Source organism: Malus sylvestris, chromosome 13, assembly GCF_916048215.2.
Source record: "Malus sylvestris chromosome 13, drMalSylv7.2, whole genome shotgun sequence".
NCBI lineage: Eukaryota > Viridiplantae > Streptophyta > Magnoliopsida > Rosales > Rosaceae > Malus > Malus sylvestris.
This window is the reverse complement of record NC_062272.1, coordinates 38,891,094-38,900,825: the sequence shown is the minus strand read 5'-3', so window position 1 is coordinate 38,900,825 and position 9,732 is coordinate 38,891,094. Positions and strand designations below refer to the sequence as shown.

At 39.1% G+C, this 9,732-nt stretch overlaps 1 pseudogene; it reads left to right on the top strand.

Annotated features, from left to right (window-relative positions):
* The first annotated feature begins 6,498 nt into the window (after positions 1 to 6,498).
* LOC126596297 (uncharacterized) lies at positions 6,499 to 7,177 on the top strand (annotated as a pseudogene).
* The last annotated feature ends 2,555 nt before the right edge of the window (positions 7,178 to 9,732 follow it).

The following is a 9,732-nucleotide window of genomic DNA, read 5'->3' as shown; positions in this document are numbered from 1 at the left end:
CTCGGAGGCTATTTGAGCTAATTCGTCGACGTCAGTGTTTCGAACTCATGAAATGTGTTTGAAGGTAATGCCAAAGACTCGGCCAAATAGCTGGCAACCATGTGATAGGGCGTCAGAGTACAACTCATGCAATGAAAAGTCCCATTAAGTTGGCTAATCATAAGTTTGAAATCACCGAGTATAAGGACACGAGCTGCCAGTAAATCGTGAAGGACACCAAGGCCGATGATGAGGGCTTCGTATTCAGCCTAATTATTTGTGCAATCGAAATCGTGCTTGAGAGAAAAATACTAGCAGCTCGGATTTAGGGATTGAATAACGATCCTAAAGCCAGCTGAGACTGAAGTACCAAAACCATCAAAGTACATCGTCCAGTAATTGTCATATGTTTCCACCATGCCGATTTCCACATCATTGCCCCCAAAAGTATATGGTGAGGGATGTTGGGCCAAGAAATCGACCAACGCTTAGCATTTGACAGCTTTCTAGGGCACATATTGCAAACTGAATTCAAATAGCGCCATTGTCCACTTTCCAATTCGGCCTTTAACTATCAGTCGAGTAAGCATGTAACGAATGACATTAGTCTGGGTGATGACCTAAGTGACTGACAGGAGCATGTAATCCCTAAGTTTTAATGCAGTGAAAAATAAGGTTAGGCAGAGTTTCTCAACGATCGAGTAATTAATCTCTAGTGGGTTGAGATGTCGGCTAAGATAAAAAATTTCCTGTTCTCGCCCAACATCATTGTCTTGTGCGAGAAGGCATCTGATGGACTCCTCGGCCATGGAGATGTATAGCTTGAGAGGTCTGCCACGTCGTGATGGGACAAAGAATCATGATGAAGACCTTCATTTGTGTAAACAGCTCTTGGTGTTCGGCACGCCATTCGAATGTGTCATTATCCTTAAGTTTCAAAAGCTAAGATAAGACTTTCATTTTTCCCATCGAGTTAGCAATGAATCGACGAAGAAAGTTAATTTGCCGAGCAATAACTGTAGTTGTTTCTTCATAGTCAGGGGTGGAACGTTGTTGATTGCTCATGCCTTATTCTTATCCACCTCAATACCACGATGATGTACAAGGAATCCTAAAAAATTGCCGGCTGATACACTGAAAGCACATTTGGCAGGATTCATTTTAAGGTTGTGCTGACGCATACGCAGGAAGGCTTGTCAGAGATCGTCTAAATGTGTCTGCCGACATTCTGATGTAATTACAACATCATCATTGTAAACTTCGACGATGGTACCAATCAAATCATGGAATATAGTATTCATGGCTCATTGGTATGTGGCACCTGCGTTCTTGAGGTTGAATGGCATGACAACCCATTCGTATGTGCCAAGTGCCCCTGGAAAACAAAAAGTGGTCTTATGGACATCGTCTTTAGCGATGAAAATCTGATTATAACCAGCATGTCCATCCATAAACGATAAGATCTCATGATTTGCTGCAGCGTCGATTAACAAATCTGAAATTGGCATTGGATATTCATTTTTGGGAGTTGCCAAGTTCAAATTTTGGAAATAAATACAGATACGCAGGGCACCACTTTTGTTTAATACTGGGACGATATTTGCCAACCATTCGACGTATCGAGCCGTCTGAATAAACCTAGCTTTTAAAAGTCGAACGAGTTCATCTTTTATGCCGAGTTATACTTCGGTTGAGAATCATCGAGGTGGTTGATGGAATGGTTTACACCCAGATTTGATGCGTAATTCATGTTCAACCAATGTTTGATCCAAACCAGGCATCTCATGGTAACTCCAAGCAAGACAATCCTTAAATTCTTTAAGTAAATTACAAAGCTCAGTTTTCACATGTTAGGGTCCTAATGAAACCTTCTAAATACCATAGTTATTCTTTTGATTTGACCAAGGCCTTAGAGATCTATGAGTTAGTACGGGCAAGAGTAATTGTGCCAAACAGCACAAAAAAGATACCTGGGAAATGAAAGCAGAAAGAAGACAAGTTGACAAGCCAATAGAAGGAACTATCAAGCTGCCCGAGAAACCCAAAGCAAGCATAGTTAAAGGACTGGTACTGTGTAGTAAGTGCCAGTGTGAATGTGAGCTAGAAGTACTAGCATCAGGAGCTATTATTGATAAAAAAAAAGAGAAAAAAAAACACTTCCTAGAAGCCCCAATAAACATGATCAACCTAACTTGGGCTAAGAAAGGGAAGGGAAAAGCTACCTGGGAAGTGAAAGCAGAAAGAAGACAAGTTGACAGGGTAACAGAAGGAACTATTAAGCTGCCGAGAAACCCAAAGCAGCCATAGTTAAAGGGCTGGTATTGTGTAGCAAGTGCTAGTGTGAATGTGAGCTAGAAGTACCAGCATCAATAGCTATTATTGATCAAAAGTTGATAAAAAAAAAAGAGACATCCAGGAATGTTTTCCAAAGGTTGAGAAGGGATTCTCAACCAAAGGGCTTGTCAGAAATGTTTAGAGATTACGAAGCCTCTTAAGAAGTCGAAGACAGTGAAGCCAAAATACAAAAATGGGCGGACATAAGACCTCCCCAGCCAAGTTATGTAGGTGGAGATGTCAGGATAAAGGAGAGGATAGTGAATCCAGTCACAAAAAAGAATCACGGCCGACTCAGGTGAAAATGGTATGTAGTTGGAAAAGATGGAATGCCTGTCAAGGAGATGGGATCTTCCATGATTATGAGAGTCCACAGGCAGCACAAAGCTCATATGAACTCACTCAAAGTCCCTACTACATCAGAAACCTCTGAAAATGTGAAATTTGAGAAAGTACCTCATGGGGGAAGAAATCAACTTCACTCGAGAAGCAAAAAAGAGGTAGAAAGAGCTAATAGCAAGACTGAAGGGGAAAGAGATGGTGATGATGCCAACCCTTGATCTTTGAAGATGGATTTGAGCGGATCTTCAAGGAGGCGTTGGGGCTTGATCTTGAGGATGAGTGTTTCTTCAAGGGCCGTTGAGGCTTGATCTTGAATAACGGTGATGAACGGATCTTCAAGGGCTTTTGGGCTTGATCTTGAAGAACGGTGATGAACGGATCTTCAAGGGCTTTTGGGCTTGATCTTAAAGAATGGTTGGATGTGTGAATTTGTCGACGTTGTTGATCCAAAGGGCCGTTGGGGCTTGATCTTAGGATGAACGGATGATGAACGATGAACACTTTCTTCAAGGGCCGTCGGGGCTTGATCTTGAATTGGTGGAAGTTCTTCAAGCGCCTTTGGGGCTTGATCTTGAAGGTGGATGATTGTTGATCCAAGGGCCGTCGGGGTTTGATCTTGGAAGAACGATGAACGAAGAACGAAGAAGGCATTCTTGATTCTTCGGGAACCTGGATGCCTGAGAGCTTCAGAGTTTCAGAGCTTCAAGGTGTAATATGAATTGGTTTCCTAAAATGAATGAAATGCCTTATATTTATAGAATTTTCCAATGCCTAATTTTGAATATAATATTCCAGATGAAATAAATCATCTCTGCCAGGTGTTGACACGTGTCATATTTGATGCCTTTTCTGACTCATTTCAATTTTTCATCGTGTCACACGTACATGTAAAATTTATGTAATACATGAGCGTTGAAATTGTAACTATTGGTCAACATTTATTTCACCAAAATTTCGATGTCTACAAATGCCCCCACTTCAAGGCGCGTCGTATACATGTGCTTGTCACGTGTAGGAGATGCGTTTTGAAGTCCCTTAATGTAGATGTCGATCCAAGGGCCGTCGAGGCTTGATCTTGAATTGGGCTGGAGATTTCTTCAAAGGCCGTTGAGGCTTGATCTTGAACTTCGTTTGAAATTTCTTTAAGGGCCGTTGAGGCTTGTTCTTGGACTTTGTTTGAAATTTCTTCAATGACCGTTGAGGCTTGATCTTAAATCGGGCTGAAAATTTCTTCAAGGGTCGTTGAGGCTTGTTCTTGAACTTTGTTTGAAATTTCTTCAAGGGTCGTCGATGCTTGATCTTGAAGGTTGAAATTGGACCACAAGGAGCTTCATGTGGTAGATGATTTTTAGCTTTGGTAGTGGAGGAATTGGCACGTATTTGTTTTTACGCTTGTTGACTTTCCACAGCTTATTCTTGAACTGGATTTGATTCAAAGGTGGTGGACACTTGATCTTGAATCGGACTTGTGATTTCTTCCAGGGCCGTCGAGGCTTGATTTTGAATTTGGCTGGAACTTCTTCAAGGGCCGTTGAGGCTTGATTCTTGAAGGTTGACTCGAACACATGGCAAGCAGGCACGAGGGGAAGGTGATGACTTGTTGCTTTGTTCAATCTTTCTAATTCACACCTGAGCAGTTTTGGTCAACAGTATGATCTTCAAGATTGATGGGCTCTTCTTCCAGTTGGTGACTTGATCTTTAAGGATTTGATTCAAGGGTGGTGACTCGGCACGTGCAACCCACAACGCCTAGCGAGTCGACCCAAGAATTTGAGGGTCAAAACAAGTCCTCCACCCAGAGTGATTGCAACCCTGATGATATGAGATACTTTTGATTTTGAAGAAGTAGCGGATGAATCGGCACATGCTTTGTTGTGCTTGTCTCCACATGCTTCAATGTATCATTTTCCCTTGCCTTATCTATTCTTCTGGCAGAATGTGGCATCTTCTCGAGTTCCTCAGCTCAGACTCCTTCTGCTGAGTTGACTGTGCAGGCTGCATTCTTCTCTGCTTGTTTCTTCAGGCAGATGTGGCAGCTTCTTGAGTTCCTCAACTCAGACTCCTTCTACTGAGTTGACTGTGCAGGCCGCATTCTTCTCTGCTTGTTCCTTCTGCATGTTGTCTCCACATGCTGCAAGGTATCATTTTCACTTGCCTTATCTGTTCTTCAGGCAGATGTGGCAGCTTCTTTGGAAGTACAGCAGCAGTGGAAGACGAGTACTCGAGAGTAATACCATGTAAGCAACCAGGCAAAGGTTCCAGGTAGTCGATTCCTTACCCGAGTTTGAGTGGAGGTTCTGACATATTGCTTTCTTTATCCTTGTCTTTGCATGTTGATGAGTAGATTTTATATTATATATTTTACCCTAATCTTAGTATATTTTGGTAAATATTTTGGAAGAATTTTGATACTTTGAATTGTATTTTCAATATAGGACTTCCGACTTCCTCTTGAGCAAAATAGGACCAAATGGACGAATTTTCGAGTGATTCTAGTTGGAGGATGTTCGTGAGTCACTTAGCTTGATCGTATCAAAATTTTGGATTTTTCCATCAAGCGGTTATTTTCTGGCGATAAAAGAAAGAAGCAGTGCGCAGTGCTGGAAAATAACGTTTTTGGGCTTAAATTGCGTTTTTGGAGCCCAAGATGACCTCGGATGGGTTCGTGGCCTTCTGGAGAAGTGTTCAGAATATTCCAAACATTAAATCCAGATATATTGGGCCAGTTTTGGAGCAGCTTATGGGTTCAAAACGTGGCTGTTCAGATTTTGGGCGAATTTTACCATTTAATTTAGGGTTATGTTTCCTTTTTTATTTGGATTAGGGTTTGTGTGGTGGCTTAGCAAATATATTGCTTGGCCGTCTACAGTTTTTCACTACGCTTTTTTTTTATGCAATTTTGGAGACAGAGAGAATTGCTAAGGTTCTTGGAGATTTTCTACTCTAAGGTGTTTTCAATCATTTTCTTAGTAATATTTTCTATGATTTCAATTAGGATTATGTCCAACTAATTTCTTTTGCTAGGGCGAAGCCTTGAGCCTTAGCATGAATATGTGATTTTTATTTAATTGCTTATGATTAATTGCATGCATACTTTGAATTGTTAATCACCGGGATTAAAACTATCTAATTGTCTTAATCCCTAATCACCATTAGGATCTTTAGAAAAGTAATTTGATGCAATTTTGGTCGGAAGGTTCCCTGAAATTGACGCTGGCTTCTTGTGATTAATAATTGTAATTTCACTTAGGATGAATACCACGTCTTAAGGGTTGCATGGTTTTTCAAAGGGTTTTCATAAAGCATAATGAGTCTTTCATGTTAGATATACGTTCTATGTTGGAGGTTCCAAGTAGAATATGAATTAGGAAAACCTAACCTTCAAAGTGGCATGTGTAGATCATAAGTAATTGGTAAAAGTTCATAGGATTGCTAGGTGATGGTGAAACCCTAGTGCTTCTTAATTTGATTTCTCCCAAAACTATTTTCTTTTCCTTCTAGTTTTTAATATTGCAGATTGTCTTATTTTTATTAATTAAATTCATTTTTAATTTAAGTAGTTTATAAAATCAGTCATCTCAATTTCTACTTTACAATAATTAATTAGAATTTGGTTTATTTCGAATTATTTAATAATCCATGTGGAGAATGATCTTGCGAGATCCGTTTATACTACAACAACCTTGTGATTCTTGCAAGTAAAATAGGAGATTTAAGCCCGTTCACATGAGTAGTAAAAATCCTATCAAGAAAATGGCGCCGTTGCCGGGGATTATTTAAAATAATTCCTACTAATCAGATTTTCAATTAGTTATTGCTGTTTATACATATAAGGAAAAAAAAATTAATTTTCGTTTTTGTTTTATTTTTCTCAGATTACAACAACTCTTAGTTAATTATTTTTGTATATATCTTTTTATTTAATTGCTGATTTTGTTCGGTAGGTTACAATTTGTTTCTTTTTGAGCAGTGCAACAATGGAATTTGCAGTTCCCCCTGAATTCAATCTAACACCCGGTGGACCACCTCTTTGGGTATCATTAGCAGAAAAGGGTTATTATGGATTTAAGCCTACAGTTTGTGCTCTTTGTAATTCAAATACTCATGATATTTTGCAATGTCCTGAGAGAGAATATTTTCCAGATTATGTCCAGGAGTATATAAATATGAGAAACGATTCAAAATGGACTGGAACAATCCCCATTCAGAGTTCTACACTCAAAGTTTGAAAGAGCATCTTGGGCAGTATTTTGAGCAGCTTAATGTGCCACAAGAGCTTTCAGTGGAGGACAAGCTCTCTAAATTGTTGGAATTAACTGACTTATACATTGAAATAACCAATGACGGATTTCTGATTCAAGCATTAAATTATGGGAAGAGCTTTAATGATCAAGAGGAGATTGGTGCAAGAATTGAAGAGCAATCTGCTACCCAGTCATGCCCAAGGGAGGAAACACCACCTGCTGATCGTGAAACAATTTCCCTACAATCTTTTCCTCCCTAAGTTTATGTGCCACCAGAACCCTTCACAACAAGGCTGCACGAATGCACAAGAATTGATATGTTAGAAGCTGTTCATTCAAAATCAGTACATCAGACATCACATGATCAGCTTTTGACTACTCTGACCATTTTGGATTCGGAGCAACAGGCTACTGATCAGAAAATTTTGGTTGCTGAATTGGACATGCAAACGTCGCAATTCATCAAATTTAAAGAAAATCAGGATCAATTCCGTGACAGCCAAATTCCTCATAGAGAAATTCTACCAGTGCAGAGGTTGTGGGTGTTAAATACAAGGTTCAAGGCAGCTCGATGGAAACATAAACCTCACTGGAAACAACCTTATTTGATCACAAAGATTCATTCACATAGAAGTGCACTTATGAAGAATTCAACCACTAATAAACAACAACTCATTCCATACCTAATGTTGTCGTATGATGCTATCAAGAAGTGGTTAACTCGAAGGGAACAAGTGACGTGATCTTCAATTCTTCCCTCTACGTCTAGCTATAGACGTTAACTAAAGCGCTAATTGGGAGGCAACCCAATTTTTCTAACTCTTTTCTTTTTATTTCGTTTATTTTATTTTCCTGTTTTTATTCCTAATTACAAAAATCACAAAAATAAAAAAATCAGAAAATTGAAAAAAAAAATTGCAGTTTTTATTTCTTGTTATTTTTCTTTACTTATCTAATTAGGTTTTTTATTGCAGGTTGCATTCAGAACTGATTCGGCCTAATCCCAACTAAGGGGGTGCAATCAACATTTATTCCCCCAGCACATTCATCATCAATTCATCATCAATTCCTCTACATTCATGAGATTAGGCAGTGCGGAGTGCAGAAACAAAGTTGAGGGATCTAAGTGGCACAGAGAATAAGACATGATGAATTTATAGATCTCTTCATGCATGACGAACAAGCCAATTCAACATACTGAGGCACTAAGACCATATACAAATTTTTATTCACAGATTCTTATCAAACATAGTTGCAAGGATATAGAAGCATACCTTTTCAATGAGGATCTATGAGTCTCGATTTTTCCATGGAAACACACATGCATTGGGCAATTTTCATTCATTTTTCCCTAATCTAAGCACTTGAGACAAAAATCGAAGGGAGATGGAGATAAAAACTACCTGTGAGTGTGTCAGACTAGAGCAGGATGCGATCTGTGGTTTCATCTGAGCAAGTTGTTGGTCTTGCTGCTCGAGGTGCTGGATTTCCGAGACACGGCGGTGTGTAGATAGCTGGGATATTTATTGGTTGCAGCACAGATGCAACGCTTAGCAAGGATGAAAGAGCAGCTATGGAAATGAGAGAAAAATGTGGGGGAAGGATGGCTATTTTTCATTTTAAAGAGATATGGGGTCTGAGTGAAACAGAGAGGGAGGGTTGAATTTCTAAAGAGACAGACGGGTTCTAAAGAGACAGACGGGTCTTGCGGTTTTGAGAGTCATGCAGAAGAGAGAGAGATAGAGCACAGATGGATGGGTTTGAAATGAAAGCAATGAATGAGAGATGTCTCTCATTTTTCTAGAGAGAATGAGAGGCTTTGGGGTTTGCAAATCACATTATTATCCCTCTCCGTCTAACAAGGGGATGGGACTGGACAGAAGAGAGCCGTTTGGCTCTATGATCGAGGCTAGTTTAAGGGAATCCAAAGCGTGTTCGAGAATAGCTCGGGTTTTTCAAATGAAAAATGTAGCTGTTGTCCCAGCTTATATTGTAATTGTTGCCAGGATTTGACACATGTGGGGTTTATACGTGTTGGCTAGCGCGTATTCGCAAGTTCCCAGCTACCAGGTCCTGCTTTCGAATCCCCGAAGTGTCCACTAGTGTTTTACTTCTCCACATTTTTGTCAGCGCACCTCAGCAATTGCAGTTCCACCCTCCAACTCTCTGGTGTGTCAATTTTTAATACTTTTCCTTTTCTTTTATTATCTGTTTTCTGTTTTACTTTATTTTATTTTATTGTTTTTCTATTTCTTTTTCCTATTTTCTTTTCTTAGGATATATATATTTTTTTCTTTATCTTTGATTTTGCGTTCTGCATTTTCTAGGATTTTGTAGTTTTGTTTTTGTTCTTATTTCTTTTGTTTATTTTCCACACCTTGAGGACAAAGTGTGAAATAAGTTTGGGAGTAGGAAAATAACATTTTAGGATTTTAATTTTTATGTCAGTTAAAAATTTTCATTATTTTTAAGTTAATATCCATAGATTATTTTAAACGTTAGAACAAATGGACACGGTAAAGATTAATCCCACAGTAGAGTCTTTTCTATTTATCGTTGCTTAGACACTAATTCATGAATTATACTTTGAACTTTGCACATCACACCAACATGGTTTGTGGGGAGTGAGATTGAAACACTTGCTTTTAGTCTAATTTTAATTTTAATTTTTGTTTTAAGTAAAGTTAGTTATTATTGTGAAAAAAGTAATAATTGTCTCACCCGAAGTTTTGCCTAGTAACCGGGCCAGTCCTGCCTAATCAGCAGTGATTCTCGCATCAAACGGTAGAGTTTTGGCATGGGACAGGGTGGTTAGTTGGTTTCGTAGCCTTTT